Source organism: Globicephala melas, chromosome 9 (genome assembly GCF_963455315.2).
Source record: "Globicephala melas chromosome 9, mGloMel1.2, whole genome shotgun sequence".
NCBI classification, from domain to species: domain Eukaryota; kingdom Metazoa; phylum Chordata; class Mammalia; order Artiodactyla; family Delphinidae; genus Globicephala; species Globicephala melas.
This window is the reverse complement of record NC_083322.1, coordinates 37,534,944-37,556,191: the sequence shown is the minus strand read 5'-3', so window position 1 is coordinate 37,556,191 and position 21,248 is coordinate 37,534,944. Positions and strand designations below refer to the sequence as shown.

At 37.0% G+C, this 21,248-nt stretch overlaps 1 protein-coding gene and 1 pseudogene across 1 annotated transcript in view; one reads left to right on the top strand and one right to left on the bottom strand.

Annotated features, from left to right (window-relative positions):
• The window catches only part of IMMP2L (inner mitochondrial membrane peptidase subunit 2), a 909,720-nt gene that overhangs the window by 576,480 nt on the left and 311,992 nt on the right, over positions 1-21,248 (bottom strand). The gene's annotated exons all lie outside the window — the stretch shown is intronic.
• LOC115853909 (mitochondrial import inner membrane translocase subunit TIM14 pseudogene) lies at positions 155-8,899 on the top strand (annotated as a pseudogene).

The window sequence follows — 21,248 nt, the reverse complement described above, 5'->3', positions numbered from 1 at the left end:
CTGCCAACAAAAAAAAGCAGGCAAATTTTGGTTATGATCTTTGGTTCATTTTCCAGAAAGGGCATGATCACATGTGATATTTGAGTCCACAGCATTGTAACATCCTTTTAGAAAATAGGCTACAAGGAAAAGGAAATAATAGAGCAATACTGTGATGGGACAGAAGGAACAGGACTACATAGAACCACATGAGCAAGATATGGGTCAAGATATGTGTGAAGATAATAATCAGTGGAGAGGAAATGACTGGAAAACGCCAACTTCCAAGGGTTAGTTGACTGGTGAATTGATATCCCTGATGAAACGGGAGGGGTCAGGATAAAAAAGGAATGTAATAGATGAGAGGGCAAATGAGCACACAGAAAATGTTGACATGGAAAAAAGGGAGGGGAAGGAGAGATGAGGTGAGCAAGCAGCATTCAAAGGTTCCAGACATCTTTTCTCTGGCATTGGTAGCACAGAAAGCAGCACTCACCAGACACTACTGCCAGTTTCAAGGTACAAAGAGCCACACCACTATTTCCTTCTCAGCAGTACTCCATTTAGACCAGTGTGCATTTTCTCACACTATTCTGCATTATTCCATTAACATTGCTTCTTTGTCTTCTTCCCTTTTTTCTACATTTCAGTTGCTCCCCAAATCATTATGTTAAGAGACCACAAACTTTCTGCCTCTGGTCAACATATGTTCCCAAAAATCAATAAGCAAAGAAGGAAGTGGGATATATCATACACTTTCTACCTGTTTTCTTTTAGGCTTACTGTAAGAGCCAGGTTTTTTTTTTTTGTTTTTTGTTTTTGGTTTTTTTAGCACCCAAGAGGAAAAAATGCATATTAGAAACCTGTTCTGAACAAAACCATATCTACCTACAACTTCCTTTGCCAGTCTCTAAGGACAATGGTAAAAAGGAATCCCAAAGCATATATGTGTCTATAAAGTCACTGCCTAAAAAGACAAAAACTGAATAGAAACCTTCAATAAGGCTGCTCTCATAATTCTGCATAAGTCAGGAATGAATCACTTTTAATACTGCAAGCATGTAACAGACATCTGATGATGAGTGTGTATGTTTGTCAATACATATCTCTTTACATTTAAATATGTTAACAATAAAGCATTCTTATAAGCAGAATTCTAGCACATACAAGAAAAAAACATATCACATCATAGCCCATTTTAAAGTTAATCCAGATTAGTATTTACAACATTTCAAGTGAATCAATACTTTGAAAATTTCTTTCTACTATTAATCTGTTTTCTTATTAGTTGTATTTATTAGAGAGGCTAACATGACAAATTTTGGTTTCAACAGCATGTAGAGATTCCTAAACCACTTCTATTGAAATATAACCCTAGGCCACAGAAATCTATCAGAAATAATGTGAGGATTGGCTTCTTTGGGTTAACCAGGAATCCTTTCATTAAGAGATTATCTGCTGTTGAAATAGTTTCATCTTTGCACTTTATAAAAAAAACTTTATTGAAAACAAAATAATTCTCTTCTACTGAATTTAAGAGTAAGTACTAGCCACATGATGCCAGCATATAAATAAAAGCCACAGACCTAAACAGCTGTCAAGGTGGGAACAGGAGCATTTGGGACGTGTGCCAGGATACAACGTGTGTGGCATCAGAGTACTTAATACAACTAAGTCTGTTTCAATCAATTTGTATCAGGAGAACATTAGGTTATCATTTAAAAAAAAAAATCAGACTCCACAAGAAGAACTTTCCTTTTATGGGGGCAGGGGGGCGGGGGGAGGCAAAAAGCAAAAAGGTCTCTATCTGGAAATATCTTCCAAAAGCCAGGCAGCATGGAGCTTCAAGCACAAGAACCAAAGTAGCTTCCTAATGATCCTGGGGACTAAATGACCAAGACCAGCACATCCACAGGTCAGCTCTCAAGTATGTGTTGGATGTACAGAGGACTGGGGAACAAGTTGAAGTTCACAGCTGTATCCATTCCCAGAAACTGACCATATATTGAGCGAGTCCAGTGAATTTTGTATGAGACTTCTTAACTTGAGCAAGGGCAGCTTTTCTGCCCCTGAAGCTTTGTCCAAAATGCATAAACATTCTATAGTTATTTACAAAAGAAAGACTATGATTAAATATAGCCTCTGCTCTTACAGTTAGCTATCAATTTTTAAAAAGAAATTTAACAAAGGGCTTCCTCCATTTTAGGAAAGAGGCAATTTATTACATTGTAAAAAATATGGATATATGTAAAAACAAAAGGTAAAATAATTTATACCTTTCAAAAATGACCAAGACATAACAGTAAGCATTAAAGTACAAAACAGGTAAGTCAACAAGCACTAGCAATGCCAGTTTTTCTTTTAATTACCTACTATTAATGTCACATTAAGCCCTTATTTGTCATATATCTGAAATACTAACAACTTGCCAACACACCAACAGTACACAAACCTTCAGTTCTTCTACTCAGTCACCTTTATTATAAAATAATTTCTCTCGGGCTTCTCTGGTGGCGCAGTGGTTGAGAGTCCACCTGCTGATGCAGGGAACACGGGTTTGTGCCCCGGTATGGGAAGATCCCACATGCCGCGCAGCAGCTGGGCCCGTGAGCCATGGCCGCTGAGCCTGCGCGTCTGGAGCCTGTGCTCCGCAACAGGAGAGGCCACAGCAGTGAGAGGCCCGCGTACCGCAAATAAATAAATAAATAAATAATAAAATAATTTCTCTCCAAATTGATGACAGATATATTCCAATGGAAACAAAATCAATTCTTAATAATTACATGTCTCATTCTTAAAAAAAACTATTGATTTAAGCAATGCTTAATTTCTGTTTCAAAGAAAATACTGAACATTATTTTTTAAGAATCCTTTCCCTTTTTATATTGAAGAATATAGTTGAGTTACAATATTATTCATTTTCTACCTAGTAGTTTGTACTTCAAATATTGCAATTATTAAAAGCATCTAAACTATGGGTTAGGATAGTGATACATATGTACCAGCTATGATTTTATCAGCTCTGGCTATGAACATTACAGTCAGGCAATCAAGGAAACCACTTTTTCTTAGAGTTGAAATCCTCCCTGGTTTCTGATAGGAAAGGTCCTGCTGAATGTGCTACACGTGTTCCAAATGCTCCCGTATCACCTCACCCCAGGCCCCTCCCAGCCATCTTCCATCTTTCTAGGATAACATGTGTCATTTAAGTGCTTAATTTATCACGGGGAATGACCTCAATGAGGGATAAAATAGGATTTAATGAGGAATTTCCAGGGTGTTTGACTAAAAGAGAAAAGGAATTATTGCATATATTAGAATACTCCATGTCATTAGGGTGCACTAGGCTTTTGCATTTCAAAGGCAAATGTTTGATAAGGTTCAATCAGAAGCATTTTTTCATTTACTATGTCTAAATATACAGGAAATGTTACATTGGAGAAATGCTCAGAAAAAGCCCAAACATAAAGAACTGAAGATTATGTAAGCTTTGGTAAAAATCTCTGTGTTGCGTTTTCTCAGCTCTTAGATGTAATTCCAGAAAGGACCCTGGATAGTGTAGGATGGCTAGCGTATGGTTTATTTTGAGTTTTAAGAAACGGGGATTTGCATGTCTTAATAAATTTCTAACCATAACCACAGAAGATCTCTTTAGATTTCACCAAATAGAAACCAAACGATAATGAGTTGATGAAGTAACAAGGTCTTTATTTGTTATGATGGCATAGGAAAGAGAAAGGTGTGCTGAGGGCATTGTTTTAATGATGAAAGTGGGGTACCTGGTGCTCAGTATTCTTCAACACTGGATCATTCTACAACCAATTTAATACACGTGAAGGATAGTTTCTTGTAAATAATTCACTTCTTCACTTCACAAGTACCTGCTGAGGTCTGATATCAACTCAAATATTAGCAAGGTCCTCCATACTCTAGATCACATAGGGATCTGAGGAATAAAGAGATTGAAAAGCAAAGAAATGCAGAAGAAAGATCAACGAGATCAAATACTTATTTTACCCTTATTTTTAAAATAGTTTTGATGACACTATTAATATATTATAAAAGTGTTGTATAATTTCAAGAAACCTTAAACTTCATAGCTTATCTTGAAAGAAAATGAATGTGGGAAAATGCTAGCTCTGTTTTACAGGAAACTTCAGGCTGAGGTAGAGTTACGTTTACTCATTCATTTCTTCATTCTTTTCTTTTTTCACTAAGTAATTGCTGTGCACCACTCAGATGCCAAGCTCTGTGTCAAGCCCTAAAGATATTATAATGCTATGATACCCCTTCCTCAGTTTAGTGAGTGGGTGCGGGGGAGGGAGAGAGAGAGAGAGAGAGAGGCCGTAATCAAACACATTACCAACTATGCAATTACAAAATAAGGTACAATCTAAAGAAAGGAAATGCAGACCTAGGAGTATCTGGAACAAAGGAAACTGACTTGGGCTTGGGGTTACTGAGGAAGGGGGACAAAGAAAGTTTTATTTGGAAAAGAAATGCCTGAGTTGGGAGTAAAGAATGGGCAGATGTTGGGCTTCCCTGGTGGCGCAGTGGTTGAGAGTCCGCCTGCCGATGCACGGGACGCGGGTTCGTGCCCCAGTCCGGGAAGATCCCACATGCCGCAGAGCGGCTGGGCCCGTGAGCCATGGCCGCTGTGCCTGTGCATCCGGAGCCTGTGCTCCGCAATGAGAGAGGCCACAACAGTGAGAGGCCCGTGTACCGCAAGAAACAAACGAACAAAAAAAAAAACAACAAAAAAAGAATGGGCAGATGTTAACAGGAAGCAGGCGAGATCCGACAAAAGCAACAGAATCCCTATGATGGGCAGGGATTGGAGGAAGGGAAAAACGAGCGATCACCAAGGAACAAAAATTAACAGTCAACGAAGCTGGAATATAGACAGCTAAGTAAGCAAAGGAATCTGAAAAAGACTTTCACCTCAGGTGACATAGGGACTAACTCTTGAGGAGACCTTCAATGGTCATACAAGTAGATTCAGTAACAAAACAGTTTTAATGCACTGCTGGTAAGGGAAATCTCTAAGTAAGGAAAATCAATCTCTCTCTCACTCTCTCTCAGATCATGCTATTTGTTTTTGTAAAGCAAAGGTTTATAAAAATACAAATATCAGGATAGTGTTTACATCTCAGCAGGAAGACATAATGATAATAAAGATAATGAAGAGGCACCCACAGGGAGATGCAGTGAGTTTTAAGTTGGGGGGCAGATTCGTGGTTGTTCAGTTTTTTGTTTGGTTTGGTTTTTTGGTGTTTTTGTTTGTTTGTTTTACAACTTATAGGTTTTTTTGCATACATTATTTTATTTCAAATGTTACATGAAAATGGGGAGGGTGAGGCTAGAGAGGCAGGCAGATAACAGACTTTATGGGGACATTTAGGCTACCTTAATAACTATGGTCTTCATCTTAAAATAAGTGAAGATAATGAAGGCTATTCACATGATAGGAAACTTGAATTTTCAAAAGATCACTTTGGATCAAGTGGGACAAAAGGTTATATGAAGCTGAGTAGATGAAGAGACACAGGTTAATCAATGCTTGTAGTCGTCCTGGACTCAGATAATGTCACTGGAGATGGACGGCAGTGGATGAACATAAGATCAATAGATCTTTGTGGTGGAAGCAATATAAGGAATGAGGTAGCAAGAGGTTTCAAGGATAAATTTGAGACATGGCACTTACACAACTGGATGTGTTGTGGTTGTTCTTCACTAAGATAGAAAACACTGGCAGAGAACCTGGTCCAGTCTGCAATGATGCTGAGTTTGAGATGCCTTTGAGATATACAGGTGGAGTTGTCAGGCAGATAATTAGATGCAGATGTCTGGAGCTCAGACGAGGAATTCGGCACAGCAATCAGATAGGATAGCAGAATGGCAAAAATGCCATTTTTTAAGATAATATATCTAGCCTAAAACAGTACTTAAGAAACGTAAATTAAGAAAAAGTTATGAAATATATACAGATTTTAGACTGCTTACGTTCAACTCACAGTAATATTCTATTGCATTTGTTATTCCTTTGGTTTTAAAATAGTGAAAGAATTAATTAAGGTACAAGACAATAGCGTTAACCAATAAACATATTCTCCTTAACCACTTTATCAGATTAGTCAACTAGTAATATATTGGAGTTTGGAAGGAATAAAGAGAGAATATATTTAAATTTTGCACCGAAGCAACAAAGAATTTCAAGTCACCTTAAGGGACAAAAACAAGACAACACTTGGTACCACAAGGCAGAACTTAAGAGGAGTTAGTTTAACAAAGAATGCAACTGGAATCTTCTATAATAATAAATATCATAATAAAGGAGTTAATAGTTTTGGACGGTGACATACAAAACGAATTATACTAGTCACAAACAAAACATATGCTCACTTCCAGCAGCTCTTTAATAAAATATTTAGGTTACATTGCTATTTCAAGGATCACACTGTCCCTGAAAGAATCACATTCGTACACATCCAAAAACCCATAGGTTAGTATGTCTTATGTTTTACTTTAGTTTAAAACAGTAATCTGGAAAAAGACTTTGGGTTTTCATTTTGCAAGAAGATAACACACAAAGCAAATGAGGAAATTAACTCCACCCTGCCTTTTTAAAGATATTATGGTAGGTAAATAAAAATTTTGATAGAGATTTTCTTAAACACTTTAATAAACAATACAAGATTTCCTTAAAAGAAAAACAGCTAAATAAGTGGTGTATGGGTGTACATGCAAAACCCAAGGAAAAATATTTATAAAACTAAAACCAAGAATTGTTCACAAGTCCTATAGCAATCAAATTACTTGGTCTGTCTACCTTTCCAAGTATTTAAAAACTGACATCTAACATAACACGAAGCTGTCTCCATTTTTCAAATGGTTAAGGTAAATTATTCTGATATTTACACCATCATATATTTCCTACTACTATAAACAATGCATGAAAGCTTAGCAAACTTCACTTCATGCCTGGAAATGAAAATCGTCAAATGGCAAACCCCATCTTGCATAACTTTAGCCTTTACTCTAACTACCACATAGGTTTTCTTTGGTTCTTCCAAAAAGGCCAGTTCGTTCCCTCCTTAGGGTACAGTCCTCCTTCAGTATCTGTGGGGGGATTGGTTCCAGGACCACTCATGGACACTGAAATCCGCAAATCTCCGGTCCGTTATATAAAATGACACGGTACAGTCGGCCTTCCTTATCCCCAGATACAAAATCTGTGGATACAGAGGGTTAACTACATGTACATAGCCTTTCTCCCAAATCTTGATGGAGCTAAATAACTCTTCAGCATCCATCAGATCTCTGCTCAATTTTACTTCCCCAATGAAGCCTTCCCTGCTTGCTCATTCTCAGGTGAGTTGCTGTCTCTCTCATAACACACTGTTCTTTTCCTCACACCAGTTGTCAACTTAGTGTGTTTCTTTGTTTAATCTGTCTTCCCCAACACAGGATAAGTGTCATAAGGGAAATATATCCATTTCATCTGCCAAGAGCAACACATATGTTAGGGGCTTAGTAAATATTTATTAACTGAAAATGAATGAATCAACGATGACTGAGTAAATGAGCAAAATAAAGTAAGTCAGAGAATCATGAATAAATACTACTATAATGCTCATTAAAAAGTTTTTTAAGGGCTTCCCTGGTGGCGCAGTGGTTGAGAGTCCGCCTACCGACGCAAGGGACGTGGGTTCGTGCCCCGGTCCGGGAAGATCCCACATGCCGCGGAGCGGCTGGGCCCATGAGCCATGGCCGCTGAGCCTGCGCGTCCAGAGCCTGTGCTCCGCAACGGAAGAGGCCACAACAGTGAGAGGCCCACATACCAAAAAAAAAAAAAAAAAAAAAGTTTTTTAAGTGGAGACACTTTGAAAATAACTGAGATACTCCTCTGAGAATTTCTCACAGAATATCATATAATACAACTGTCAAGTATAGTAATTTCTTCTATAAGGAATACTGCCAAATTTCAGAGTGCCTTCTAGAAAGTCAAGTTGAATCGTAAGACAATTCAAAATGGAAAACGGAAAAAACTCCTCAAAAATAAAAACCCCGACTAAACAAAATCATTTTCACACACAAAAAGATTCAATATCACACATGATACAAAAGAAATAATAAATGTGGAATGAATGAATGCATGCCTAATATTCCTACAGCTATTTTCTTCAGTTTTTAGTGTAGACCAAAAAAACGTGAATTTACATAACGACACTTCAATTATCCTTCTTATGAAATTTAGATAGAAGTTAGGATGTAGAATTTTTGCCAGTGTGTTTGTTTCTGTGGACCTAGAAGCAGTTTAGAATGTCAGGAACAAAGAATCTTCAATTTAAAGCATTCACAAGCACCAATAAAAATAGCTTACAAATCTCACAGAAATGCATACTTTTTTCCTAATTAATTCACCATACTGACTCATTTGGCGGGCTTTTTTCATTAAAAAAAAAAAAAAGAAAAATCGAAAGGTGTAGAGTTGGTGGGGTGGGATGAACTGTGCTCCCAGTGGAAGCAGAGGAGCCCAGGGGGAACCATGGTAGTTCCCATGGTAGCGGGAACCAGTACAGTGGTAGCAGCTGGACTGACCATTGCTGCTGCAGGATTTGCAGGCTGTTACGCTTTGCAAGCCGTGAAGCATATGGAGCCTCAAGTAAAACAAGTTTTTCAAAGTCTACCAAAATCTGCCTTCAGTGGTGTCTATTACAGAGGTGGGTTTGAACCCAAAATGACAAAACGGGAAGCAGCATTAATACTAGGTGTAAGCCCTACTGCCAATAAGGGAAAAATAAGAGACGCTCATCAATGAATCATGCTTTTAAATCACCCAGACAAGGGAGGATCTCCTTATATAGCAGCCAAAATCAATGAAGCTAAAGATTTACTAGAAGGTCAAGCTAAAAAATGAAGTAAATGTATGATGAATTTTAAGTTCTTATTTATGTATATGAGTACCAGCTTTTTATAATAAAATGCCTCAAAGCTAAAAAAAAAAGAAAAAAAAATCACTTAGTTGTATATGAACTCAGGAGCCATCACTTGGGAGACCTCAGCTCAGTGGGAAAGTAACACAGACAGCACACCAGAGATGGACTGGTAAGGTGGCTTCTGAAGTAAACCCAATCTGTCTCTGAAATGTTCAATTTCCCAAACTAACAAATTTCTTTCTTCTTTCCTCTTCCTTTTTCTCCTTCTTCCATGATTTACTGATTTAATACTATATATGAGAGCCTTATATATGGCACACACTCAATAACTTAATATTATAAAAGCCTGGAAGATTGGAGATGCAGAAAAGCATCACTTGCAAGCTGGTAGAGACAGATAAAACAGGGCAGGGGTGATTCCAGGGTCAGTCTAGGAACAGAATCCAGCAGCTGCCTGTCTTTTAAGCCCCCACTCCAAATAACCTAAAAGAAGAATATGAGTGATAAAAGATCTGTTAGAAGGTAAAATAGTCATGTGGGAAAATAGCTTTTATGATGTAAGCTGAACTGAAAGCTGACCCAATATAGACATGTTACAGAGAAAAATTATTCTAATTTTTTTTGATAATTTGTAATAGTGGTGGTGGATGGAAAAGTCAAGGTTTTGCAATCGGACAGACCTAGTTTGAGTCTAAATTTTGCCACTTATTAGCTGAATGACCTTGATTAAGTTCTTTAAATTCTCTGAATCTTAATTTTCACATCTGTAAAAATAAGAATAACAACTGGGCTTCCCTGGTGGCGCAGTGGTTGAGCGTCCGCCTGCCGACGCAGGGGACACAGGTTCATGCCCTGGTCCAGGAACGTCCCGCATGCCGCGGAGTGGCTAGGCCCGTGAGCCATGGCCGCTGAGCCTGTGCGTCCGGAGCCTGTGCTCCGCAACAGGAGAGGCCACAACAGTGAGAGGTCCGCGTACCGAAAAAAAAAAACAAAAAAAAACTACCTTTCAGAATTATTCTGAAAATTAAGTGGGAATGCGTGTAATACTTGCCATAATTGCAATAATTGTAGCTTTCATCATCAGAGTGGAGGAGGAGTAGAGAAGATCAAGATGTACCCCCCAACCTAGCTGAAGAAGATGAATCAGGCTTGTTGTCATTATGTCCAAAGCAGCAGCAACCCTTCCAGGGCCTCTGCCTCAGAACATCTTCCTCATACGCAAATTTGGACTCATTCCAGGTCTCTGCCAATTGGAACGAGAATGACTGGCTCAAATCCCCATTAAATTCAACACTATCCCATAGCCAGTTTGCTATTCAAGCTACAGCTGTGACTAAATACTACCTACTGTCCCTGAAACCACCCCCTTCATTTATTTGCCTTACACAAATAGACTTCATTATGTACAGCATTCAGTATGATCAGACCCTGAAGCCAATATTCAATATCCTAGACACTAATTTCAACAAGGCCTAATTTATGCAAATTAAACACTGTACCACTTTCCACTGTTAATTTTCACAGACTTAATACAATTAGAATCTAAGGTTCTGACACTTAATGACAAGACAAATCATGCAAGAATTATGAACACCTTCTTTGTTAAAACTACCGTATTTATCAAAATATGGAAAACAAAAATAACATTCTCTTAAGGCAAGGGTTCTAAAATTAGGTCTAGGTGATTGTAACTGAAAACAGACAATTCATAATGCAACCTATCAACCCGTTAAGACCAACTCTTTTTGTAATTTTTCCCTCTGATGACCCTCTATGAAATTCAGAAAACTTAATCTCCCACATTTTCAACTGCTTATTTTTTACTGCCAACTCCCATCAATTTGGCAAGTAGATGAGAGCAGTAATCACTGGAGAAAATGTAGGAGAAAAAAAATGAGCCAAATCAACTGATTTTGTTTCGATAGTCTATTTAATCCGCACAATGAGTCAGCCCACGTGTTCCTACTAAATGTAATTAAGTGTATTTTGTAATTTTTGCTTTAAAAAAAGAGGTCTTGTGTATAATAAAACACCTTGTGTCCTTAAATAACAGTGGTAGAAATAGTTGCTAAGGTCATAGTTTGGGATTAGCATCTTATTTTCACAATAATGAACGTTTTGACTTCGACTATGAATAGATTTCCTTATCAGTACAATCAAAATTCAATTTGAATAAAGTTTTGGTAGTGGCTTTTAAGGAGACAAAGTACATCAATAATATATAATGTTTCCTTAAGGATACACAGTTACTGCTATGTTTCCATTTCTTCTAGTCAAAAATCAACGTCACACTAGGCCATAATGAATGGCTGCTTGCCAGCTGCACTTAACTGACTGAAACTCATCATTCCTTTAAAATCTATTCTTCTAGCGAGAGTAATTTAATAACTTAAGTTTGTGATTTGATTCAGACATATAATCTAACCATGGTATGGGAAGTAGGGGAAAAAGGCTGTCTTGATTAGTATTACAGATGTTTACAACATAGCCAATTTTTAAAGGAAGGACAGAAACTACAGTGGTTTATTAGATACAGAGTCACACCTGTTGTCTGTCATGTTTCAAACCCCTAGGTGTGAGATTTAGTCAAGGCAAATGAAAATGAAGAAGGACCAGCTGCAAAACATGATTTTGTTCTCATACAGTAATTAAAAGGAAAAACTGCACAACGTGTTGTATCTATGACAATCCCATTTTTCATGTCAAGGACAGTTCCATTTTCTTTTAACAGATTTGTGTTGCTGTCAAGTCTGTTATAAAGGCTAGTACTCACAAGTCTAAGCTATGGACCTAATTTATAGTATTGGTAGTCTCTCCAATTAGCTTTGCCAAATTTCTTTCTGAAGCATGCTAGTGGCCTGTCAGAAAAAGTAAACATCATCATTCCCATTCCAACCCCCACTCCTAAGTCTCTGCCACAATGAACTGTTTATCAACGGCACATTAGACATCAGATCTTATACCTTATGAACACTAAATGCTTTTAAAAGGTAAACCATAGAGCACCTAAAACACATGTGGTACAATAGTAACAGCACATCAGCACAGGTCAACCCTACAGTGTTATGTGCACATTCTTGCTCGAAACACCTTAAGGTAACAATACCTTATGTTTTTATGTTTGAATTAGACAAACATTTAATTCACATTTGCATCTTATTTTCTTCTTCTTTTTTTTTTTTTTTTTGCGGTACGCGGGCCTCTCACTGTTGTGGCCTCTCCCGTTGCGGAGCACAGGCTCCGGACGCGCAGGTCCAGCGGCCACGGCTCACGGGCCCAGCCGCTCCGCGGCATGTGGGAACCCCCTGGACCAGGGCACAAACCTGCGACCCCTGCATTGGTAGGCGGACTCTCAACTACTGTGCCACCAGGGAAGCCCTGCATCTTATTTTCTAAAACTATTAATTTAATATGCTTTTGAATATTATGAATAAGAGTGTATTCATCTAAAACATGTTAATATACTCCAAGTCACCATGGGTGTGCCTCATTTGAGGAAAATAACAATTCTAATTTATAAACAGATCTTTCCAGAAAAAAAAAGGTCGCTTTAAACACATTCACCACTGTTTTCTATCATGTATCAAATTGAAAATATGATCTGCTTTGTCAAAACTTTATCTCTATACGAGACAGTGAGTAGAAAGGAAAGGTGAAATACATAAGCTTTGGAGCTAGATAGACAGAGATGTAAATATTCGCTCTACAACTTACTAGCTGTGTGATTTAAGGGTAAGTCACTTAACAGTTCTAAATGTTAATTTTTTCACCTGTAAAAAAGGAGATAATATTTATTTCAAGTTAAATAACACACGTAAAGTGTCTAGCAAGAAAAAAACAATGTATAAGAAAATTAATGCCAACTTAGTCTACTTACATGAAATGATTGTTACTGACAGTATAACTGACCACAGTAGCATTTATGAATCAAGGAAGCAAAGTGCTACTTATTATGGCATTTATAGTTAAGGACCAAGGTCTAAGCAAATGTATGCTCAGTTTTGACTTTTATCTTTATATGTAAGTACGAAGTACATGCCATATGCACACACATACATACATACACACATATATCTTTTCCACCAAGGAGGAAACTACCAGATTTTCCATGTGTCCAGATGATTTATGCACCAAATAACTTGAAGCACTTTAATGGACACTTTAATAAATACACTTTAATGGACAAAAAAAAAAATTTTTTTTTTTACAGTCAATGAAAGGAGGTGCTTACAGGTATTGCTTAGGTATTTGAAGCCTGTAGCAAAAAACATATTGTTAAATTTCAAAATGTCCTAACATTGTATATGGAAAATATGATTCACCTAACCCAACCATGAAAAATGCCCTTAACCAATCTATGAAACAGGTTTTCTTTCCAGATCATGAAGAAGTATTCACTGAAAGGGCTGTGCACTGTAGAACTACTTTGGTGTTTTTTTGTTTGTTTGTTTTTTAAGTGGAGGCTAAAATGAAAAGAATAATTCAGAAAACAGAATATTTATTTCCCTTACCATAAATTTTTGCTGAATACACTAGGGAATTAGAGACAGCAAAAGAGAGCAGGATGAGGACAGGTGTAGCTCAGCTATCACTCAGATCATCAATAAATCAATCCCTTTGAGATTTTGATTTTAACATACAGCTGAAGTATATCAGCTAGGAAAGAATCCAATCTCTTCCAAGATTATTTATAACAAAGCACTCCTAACTGAAGTCCAATTTGTTTGTGGAATTGCAGTCATTCTGATTCAACTAAACAATAAATGAAGCTGCCTTTAATAGCTCCAACTCTCGAGCATAAAAGAAAACAAAAGGGAACTGCATGACAACAATACTTCACAACCCAGGGGCCCAGATGATTTTCATTTCCAAGCAGTTACTGAAGTGGAGAAAAAAATCTAACAGGCCACAGAGAACAATTCATTCACCTGAACTGCCCGGCATCAGCTGTATTTCACATAGTGAGCCATTCATGTTATGCAAATGAGCTAGCTGGGGCATTTTTTTTTTTTTTAACCATTTCTCTTAGTTCTGAAGGCCTTGTGCATCACCAGATTTCCAGACATGTCAGATGACCACTCTAAATGCTCCTCCAACTCAACCAAAGCCAAAAGCACAGCTAGACCATGACTACTGATTGAAGGAGAGCAAATTTGGGAGGCTAGGAACAGGAACATGCTAGAATTTTTCCAAAAAGCAGAGAAATAAACGTATAAATATTCCTCAATGAATTAAGTTTGGGTTCTGACATACTATTATCTTCCATAATGATTCAATTATTTAGAAACAACCTATCATCCTGTCTTCCATAACCATTTCTTATTTTGTTATATTTAGTAAGCTGTATTTTACTAGGGAAGAAAAGAGGACTGTATGATATTTTTTTTGTCCTAGAACAAATCTTTTTGTGCACTTTTCTTCTGACTCAAGTGTCTAAAGGTGAAAAGTACTGTTACTGAAAAACCTGCCTTATTCTTTTTATGCCAAGTAAACAGCAGTTCACTTCAGAAGAAAGACCATTTTTTAAGCTTGATGTTGCCTTGTTCACTTGCCATTCAATCATTCCAGAAATATTTATTATGCTGAATATGAAATATATATTTATTAATATGTTGAATTATGAAATACTTATGCTGAAAGTGTTCATCATCACTAGTAATTCTCCATCTAAATCTCTTATAGAATTAAAAGCTGCAATATAACTGAAGCAAACTGTCAGGAACAAACACTGCACTAGCAAATTCTCAAGTTGTTAAGGTTGATATTCTTGCATGGAGAGTAGTCATTTCAACAACAGATCTTAAAGTCCTTCCTGTATTGGGCTATAATCCTATATGACAGGGAGCTTACATCCATTACAGAAGTAAAATTTTCAACTTTAGAGAAGTAAAAGACTTAACTCCGTACATCTGCTTCTTGTTACTAAAAATTTACAAACTGCTTCTAAAGATAAAAGCTGTCCATTTGGGGGAACAGTACTATTTCTATTGAACTTCCATCTTACATCTAAAAATGTAATGCCACTCTGTCACTGCTTTCTTCATGTGTCTTATTCCCTAATACAAGATCTGCTCTGAAGGCCCACCTAGTATACTCTCTTCTAACAAAACACTTCATATCTGTGAAAGCTATGACTAGAACAGAAAAGAGAAACAGAATTTGCTTTAACAAAAGAAGAAGAGAACATATCTCAGAATCTTACCAATAATCACTGTTCTTTAAAAATTATTATTTTATTTTATTTTTGGCTGCATTGAGTCTTCGTTGCTGCACACGGGCTTTCTCTAGTTGCAGCGAGCGGGGCTACTCTTTGTTGTGGTGTGTGGGCTTCTCATTGCGATGGCTTCTCTCATTTCAGAGCATGGGCTCTAGGCACGCAAGCTTCAGTAGTTGTGGCACGCAGGCTCAGTAGTTGTGGCTCGTGGGCTCTAGGGCACAGACTCAGTAGTTGTGGTGCACAGGCTTAGTTGCTCCGTGGCATGTGGGGTCTTCCTGGACCAGAGCTCGAACCCATTTCCCCTGCATTGGCAGGCGGACTCTTAACCACTGTGCCACCAGGGAAGCCCTAATCGCTTCTTAAAGTAGGTCATTCAAGAGTATGAAGAATGATCTTCCTCTCTGTCTCAAACTCACATGAAGGATTCTCTCCCTCAGGAATGGGTTCAAATGAAGCAATGGTTTATTCATCTGGTGGTAGGGATGATCATATATCACGTAAAAGGTAAGCATCATCAACCAACAAGAGAAAGTCAAAGAATGTGCGTGTGTGTGTGCATGCACATGCACACACCCGCATTTATGAATGGGTATGGGGCCATTAGAAATATGCCAATGAAAAAAATTCTGAATTGAGCAGTATCAACTCAGACTTGGCAAACATTACAGAGATACGAAAGTATTATGACAGATGAGCAAGCACCCTAAATATTGTCACAAGGGTATTTTAAATAGCTGTCACAAGATTTGAGAAGATAAAGGTTAGTGGACATTGCCATTGGAAAAGGGATAAAGGACAGGGAATAACTTGTGATGGAGGGCAGGAGAGGAAACGAATACCAGCCTCTAAAGAATAATACGTGGCTCCAACATTGCATTAGGCTTGAGCCAACGCTAACCTGGGCATTTTGAACATTTAAATTAAAATTATATTTTTGAGAACCTGTGAAGAGTCTATTTAAAATTAGTAATATTGGCACAATATGAAGATAATTATTCAGAGATATCTTTTGATATTGTTTCAGATTTATGAACTTGTTTTTTCCAAGTCCCAATCGTCAGAAAATGGTGTTTTCTATTATTATTCTAAAACCTTAGAGTCTCGCTGGAAATATATTTAAAGAGTTACTAGTTTCTAAGATCGACAATGTCATTATTTACAAGAACGAAGATTTAGTTTGAGTCTACATAAAATGTTTTCTAAAGTAAAAATGATATGATGAGCATTAAAAAATTTCACAAATTTTACTAATGTTGCCTAGGCTTCCTCTAATTTCTACAAATGTTTCCAACTTTATTGTAAGTGGAAAATATGGTAAGAAAGAGAATATGGAAGATAAAAGACATTGTAATCCAATAAAATTCTATGTGATAAAAGGTCTCGCCTAGAGTTTTTACAGGAAGCAAGAAGAGGAGGGGTAGGGGAGGAGGTGGGGCGATGCGGTGGGACATGGTTGGGGGAGGTCTATCGTTCCTCCACTAAAATGAAACACTTCCCCAAATGTAAACTACCTAAAGGTCAATGCCAAGAGGGAACTATGACTCATAAATGACACGAGAAAAACTTAAGAATCATTTACTAAATGAATATTCACCTGCAGTGAGTGGGTATAGAGTGCAACAAAGATGGCGCCTGTCAGGTCTCAACGTGCCCTCAGCCAGGCATGGTGGGCAGGCTAAGAAGAGGGAGTGTGAGGAAGGCTGTCCAGGGAGGAGGAGGACAATGTGAAGCCAGAGGAACGAGGGTGGGCGAGTGCTCCAGACATCAGAACACGCAAGGCTCAGAGGTTAGAAGCTAGATGTGATTCTGCTTGGTTGTGGGGACTGCCAGAAAATAAAGCCCTTTACAGAAAGGCAAAGCCAAGGTCATGAAAAGCAACATCAATGATATATGGAAGGAACCCCTCCAAGAGCTTTTGTCAGGGGAATCTAAAGATTGTGTTTCAGCAAAATCACACAAACTAATTGGGGTCAAAGTTAGTTACCAAAGAATCACAAAATATGTATCAACTTGTATTAAGGCTCTCAAAACCTGCTGCAAACAACTTTATCTAAAGTCAGACAAGTATTTAGGCCAAAGCTCATGAAGTCAAATGCTTTCAAAAGCCAGGCAAGTAATATAAGCAAGTGAACAGGCCCAGTGGCGCCCTTGGTGAACTCGGGAGGACTTGCGATAACTCAGCCCCCAAAACCACTGCCAGGCAGAGTTTTAGGTGCAGCATGTCCTGATATAACATTTAAAGAAAACCAGAAATCAAGACTCTTAGGTGAAATACATTAATGTTTAAACAACAGCAACTAAATCAATGTTTCTCAAAATGCTAAAGTACCACACGAAAATATTTGCAGAAATTATGTAACTCCACAGATAGCAAGATCATTTAGAACAAATTCATTAAGACACAGAGTACAGGTATCAAGTTATCTCAGATTTGAGCTAAACATTTTTTCCCCAAATACCTTCACTGGAAGAGATTTCTGAGTGAAAAATTTTGCTTTGGTGGCTATTAATGGTAGAGAAAAGTAAGTTAACCTGTTCTCATTTGGGCAGAAATCTGTTTGCCTTTGTTTGGTTTGAATTTTCTCATCTCAAAGTAAAGTGGATGGTCCTAAGCATTCCGGAATGATCCTAAAAGCCTTTGAATATATGCAAATCTGCAAAGAGGAAAGCTTACAAATATAGACCATAGCCATTATGGAACATTTTTTAATTCACCTATCAATCTCTGATCTGGTAAACAGAAATGAACAAAAGGATGCTATTTCATGGATGACACTCTGAAATGGGACATTTCACTGCCCAGTACTGTACTCACAGTACTACTTCAATCCTCATGGTGGAATGTCAGTATACCTAATACTAGGTTATTGGATAACTGATGCCCAATGTGTTAAAAAAAAAAGACAAAAAGAAAAAAAAGAAAAGAAAAATCAAGCTACATACAAATGCTTATCTAGTCTGTATACTTTGTTTCTGGAAAATAATCTTCAGCTCTTATCAATGCTAATTTACATAGTAAACTTATATGCAACTCTCAAATGAAATTCAAGTAATATGATATAAAAAATTTTAATTATCCACAATCCCATACCCAGATATAACCACTTCCTATTTTTAATCTATATTCCAAACTAATACATCAAGTAATTCTAGACTGATGAAAACTTCTAGTTATGTAAGCAATTCCACCTGCACTCCAACAACCCCTACTATTATAATCACTAACATCAGTGCATTTTTTTCCATTTCCTCACATTTTTATTTTTAAAAACCCCCCAAATAATAACTGGATAGATTTATTTTGTAATATATGTCTACTAATGGGAACAATGGGATACTTCACTGGGAATTAATATTTTGCCTAACTTGGAATCAAAGTTTGTTTTCCTTATAATCATAGTTGACTGCAAATGTAGCAATCAAGTACCCCAGTATTTACCCAAAGTAATAAAAACTTATGTCCACACAAAAGCCTGCATGCAGATGTTTACAAGAGCTTTATGCATAATTGCCAAAACTTGGAAGCAACTAAGATATCCTTCAGTAGGTGAATGAATAAACATACTGTGGTACATCCAAACAATGGAATATTTTTCAGCACCAAAAGACGTGAAGAAAACTTCAAAGCTTATTACCAATACATTTTTAAAGCATTTCTTCCCATAGTGATCAACATGGGTGCCAATGCTGAGAGACTAATTTCTCTTCCAAAAGTACTGCAAATATCATAATTAAAGAAAATAATTCAACCACAAATTGAATACCATATTTTCCATGAGGGTAGAATGTGTTCTGACATATTACAAGTGCAATGTTGACAGATACAATTTTAAACACAGTGCTTGAAAATTTCAGAGTATAAAATTAGTGGAACAGAGGAATGGTGGAAAGGAAGGTGTAGATCATTCATTTTACAAAAAAATTCTCCACTTAAAATGACTCATTATGAGATAGCTTTATAGAGCACCTTCTAATAATAATAAATAATAACATTATTTATTTATTTATTTTTGGCTACATTGGGTCTTCATTGCTGCACGTGGGCTTTCTCTAGTTGCGGAGAGCGGGGGCTACTCTTCATTGCAATGCACAGGCTTCTCATTGCAGTGGCTTCTCTTGATGCGGAACAAAGGTTCTAGGTACACAGGCTTCAGTAATTGTGGCATACGGGCTCAGTAGTTGTGGTGCACGGGCTTAGTTGCTCCGTGGCATGTGGGATCTTCCCGGACCAGGGATCAAACCTGTGACCCCTGCATTGGCAGGCAGATTCTTAACACTGTGCTAACAGGGAAGTCCAATAATATTATTATAGTGTATAATTAACAAAAAATTTCACATGTATGTCAACTTTACCCTAATAAAACCCTGGGGGTTACGAATTATGAATACAAGTTTACAAGTGAAGAAAAAATCAGCCTCAAGAAAGGTAAGCACTATGTCCAAGATCTAAAAAACAAAGGAGCCACAGATAGATGACCCAGGATTTGAAATGAAGTCTACTAATTCCAAAGCTCATGCTCTGGTTAACATGAGCATTTCTAGAACAATCAGAGTACAGAGAGCATCTGTAGTAATCATTGCCCAAACCAAAAGTTTTAACTAAACATTAAAATTCTTTTCAAGAAAAGGTTATCTATGTATATGCTGTTTCTAACCAGAAAATAATTCCCACATACTAGCTTTATCTGCTTTCTATTATTCAAAGCCACTATTACCAAGGAATGTTTCTGGAAACAATAAATGCTTTTGACCTTTTTCTTGTATTTTTTAGAGATATTCAATAGCTCTAACAGTCTAAAGCCTCGTCACTGAAAAGAATAAACCATGAAAAATTTTCTCTCTGAAAGGAAACTAAAGCATGCAGAGATTAAACAACACTGCATGTTGTTTCTTTGGAAAAGTGAGATTGTTTTTACTTAAAAGAGTTAGGTGCTTGATTTAGATAATAATCTAGCAAGCTCATAAAAAAATAGCTTCTGCTCTTCCTGTTTTAAAGTATTCTGCTAATTAAGTTTTTGAATACAAAAACATTTATTTACCAAAGTTACAGAATAACAAAATGGCATTTATCAAACTTCATTTTGCCTTTAAACCAAACATCTCCAACTGATGCACAAATGAACTATAGTAATTTTTGAATTTGTAAAATAATGTTTGAATCTAATCAATATTCTCTAAAAATACCATACTTTCACAATTGTGCAGAACTCAGATGTAGAAATAAGATAACATTCCTAACACTAAAGTGGTTACAAGTGTGATGTTAGGGACACATTTTGGTTCATTGTATAAGATGCTACATGTTATTTCTTCTTCTAATTCAGTTTGGAAGCCAACTCCAAATGAATAAGATGTATCAAGGAAACCTCCCATTGAAGGAGGATTAAGACAAAATGCACTTCACTTTTACAAATAAGCAGTTTCACTTTTAAAAGATACTTGCAGCTTCTCATTATCACACAGATGTTCACTTTATGTCCATTGTTCACAGAGGACCAGGCTGCCTAGAGTGAAAAGTTTTTTAATTTGAGTAAAAGTGTAAAGTGTTTTTCTGTATCTGTCACGGGAAACTCATAAAACTGAGCGCCCCTCAAGTGGTGCAAAATGGCCCTTCAATAATTCAGCTCTCTGCCCTGAATTGCCCAAATTATCATACACTGAATTCACACCCTCTGAGAAAGAAGTTTTCAAAATACCTGAATTGTAATGCCTCTAAAAGACGGAAAACACAAGGGCAAGAAGCAGTTTCAGGTACTTAACTAAAAAATATCTGGGTAGATCAACAAGTCCAGAGATCTTTCTAAATATGACACGAGTCCATCATTTTAACTTAATCATCTTAAACTACCAGTAATTTATAAAAGTAGACTAGACTCACACAATTATATTACAGACAAATACCAAAACAAGTTTTTCCTTCAAGGGATTTATTAGATTATGATCTTAATATAATCCAACTAGAAAGAAACAAATCATTCTCAGATTCTCTGATGAAAAAAACCAACAAAGACTTAATTTGGCTGGCAGTGTTTCATGTGGAACTTAGAATATTTCCCCCGAAAGATGTCATATCTCTTACTAAAAAAGAGTAATATAAAATAGTCCATATTATA